Consider the following 2,500-nt stretch of genomic DNA (forward strand, 5'->3'; position numbering starts at 1 on the left):
GTGGCACACACCATGTGCCTTGCTGCCACACCTTGTGTGCCAGCATGCATGGTGGCCTGATGCTGTGCCATGGCCTGGGGCATCTGCTGCACTGTGCGCCAGCAGGTGCCATGGTGCTGCACCAGTGGCCTGTTTCTGCCCCCCGTGTGCTGCGAAATCCTTATTTCGAAAAAACTCACGCACAAAGTTCAAAACTCCCCGCACAACCACATGACCACAATTCAAATCACAATTTTAGGAGCACGTCAAAACAAACCACGCCCAAAAATTCCAACTCCTCTATTTTCTACGATTTTCCGAAGTTTTATTATTCAAAAAATCATAAAAATTATTTTACAATTCATTTTCCGTGTTGGTTTGTTTTGCCTGATTCCTTGTATTTTTCTTTGCCATCATGCAAAATTTCACACCATTTGGACATCGTTTGGTCTCCTAAGAGGGGGGTGTGACAACTCAGACATCATGTATGTCCCCTGCTGACACAATGCCAAACGCAAATAAGACTCTTTAGGGGGGAGGTGCCACTCTCAACCAGGTGACCCTTGCAGCTGCTATAGGCTTCTCCCCCCTCGATGGCTATCACGTTGCGTTGCTTGCCCCTCACAATAGCCATCGTAGGTTGCCAATGACACGTTGGCAACCAACAATGTCTCCGAGCATCGGTCGGTGACAGTGGGGCCCGCGGTGGGTTTGCTCGTTAAAAAACGTCGGTTGATGCTTGTTGCCTCGTCGGTTATATAAACGTAATAAACAAGGGCTCCTTGCCATGAACGGGCTGCCAATGCGAACACCCATGACAAGCAGTGGCATATGCTGCCTATACAGTGCTCATGCATGGCTAAGCTGCGGCGTCTCGGACATGGCTCGGTGCCCTTGCCTTATGACAGCAACATTGTGGCTGAGCTCATGCATGGTTTGCTAACGCGAACGCCCATGATAGGCACGTGGCATCAGCTGCCTATACAGTGTCGATGCATGGCTAAGCAGAGGCATCCTGTGCACGGTTCCATGGCACAATGTTGCTGTCACGTGCCTAACGAATGCTTGTGCGGGCAAAACCCCCTGCTCGGGTGATCCTGAGTGTTTCTCGTGCAGAAATGCGTGAGGGATGCCGATGGTGATCTCGGATGGGGGGCGTTGCCCGCACGCTTGAGATAGTCGTCGCCCGTTTTACACGTCCCTAACGATTGCTTGCGTGAGCAGAATCCCCTGCTCGGGTGATCCTGAGTGTTCCTCGTGCAGAAATGCTTGAGGGATGCCAATGGTGATCTCGGATGGGGGCGTTGCCCGCGTGTGTGAGATAGGCCGCCGTCCGTTTTACACGTCCCTAACGATTGCTTACGCGGGCAGAATCCCCTGCTTGGGTGATCCTGAGTGTTCCTCGTGCAGAAATGCGTGAGGGATGCCAATGGTGATCTCGGATGGGGGGCGTTGCCCGCGTGCGCAATATAGGGCACCGTCCGTTTTACACGTCCCTAACGATGCTTACGCGGGCAGAATCCCCTGCTCGGGTGATCCTGAGTGTTCCTCGTGCAGAAATGCGTGAGGGATGCCAATGGTGATCTCGGATGGGGGGCGTTGCCCGCGCGCAATATAGGGCACCGTCCGTTTTACACGTCCCTAACGATTGCTTACGCGGGCAGAATCCCCTGCTCGGGTGATCCTGAGTGTTCCTCGTGCAGAAATGCGTGAGGGATGCCAATGGTGATCTCGGATGGGGGGCGTTGCCCGCGTGCGCATATAGGGCACCGTCCGTTTTACACGTCCCTAACGATTGCTTACGCGGGCAGAATCCCCTGCTCGGGTGATCCTGAGTGTTCCTCGTGCAGAATGCGTGAGGGATGCCAATGGTGATCTCGGATGGGGGGCGTTGCCCGCGTGCGCAATATAGGGCACCATCCGTTTTTCACGTCCCTAACGATTGCTTGCGCGGGCAGAATCCCCTGCTCGGTGACCCTGAGTGTTCCTCGTGCAGAAATGCGTGAGGGATGCCAATGGTGATCTCGGATGGGGGCGTTGCCCGCGTGCGTGAGATAGGCTTGCCGTCGGTTTTACACGTCCCTAACGATTGCTTGCGCGGGCAGAATCCCCTGCTCGGGTGATCCTCAGTGTTCCTCGTGCAGAAATGCATGAGGGATGCCAATGGTGATCTCGGATGGGGGGTGTTGCCCGCGTGCTTGAGATAGTCGTCGCTCGTTTAACAGTGCTCCTTTTCGCGTCCCGCGGTGCGGGGTGTCCTTGCTCGATGCATCCGTATGCTTGATGGCACTACTGTCATCAGCGGTGGTTCGTTTGGCATGGCTGCTTCCAAGTGAACGCAACGGGCGTGTGAGTGTGTTTTGATGGCTGGTTGGCAGGCTCTGTGCTCGTGCATCGAACTGTCGACTGCCCATCGTCTTCAGTGTTTTTCCCCGAGCGCAATTCATGCCTCGTGGGTGCTCTTGGTATCCTGTGTTGCTTACCGACGTGATGGAATCGATCGTACCGTTGCCCCTCTCCG

The sequence above is a fragment of the Mangifera indica genome, unplaced genomic scaffold (assembly GCF_011075055.1).
Source record: "Mangifera indica cultivar Alphonso unplaced genomic scaffold, CATAS_Mindica_2.1 Un_0041, whole genome shotgun sequence".
Taxonomy (NCBI): domain Eukaryota; kingdom Viridiplantae; phylum Streptophyta; class Magnoliopsida; order Sapindales; family Anacardiaceae; genus Mangifera; species Mangifera indica.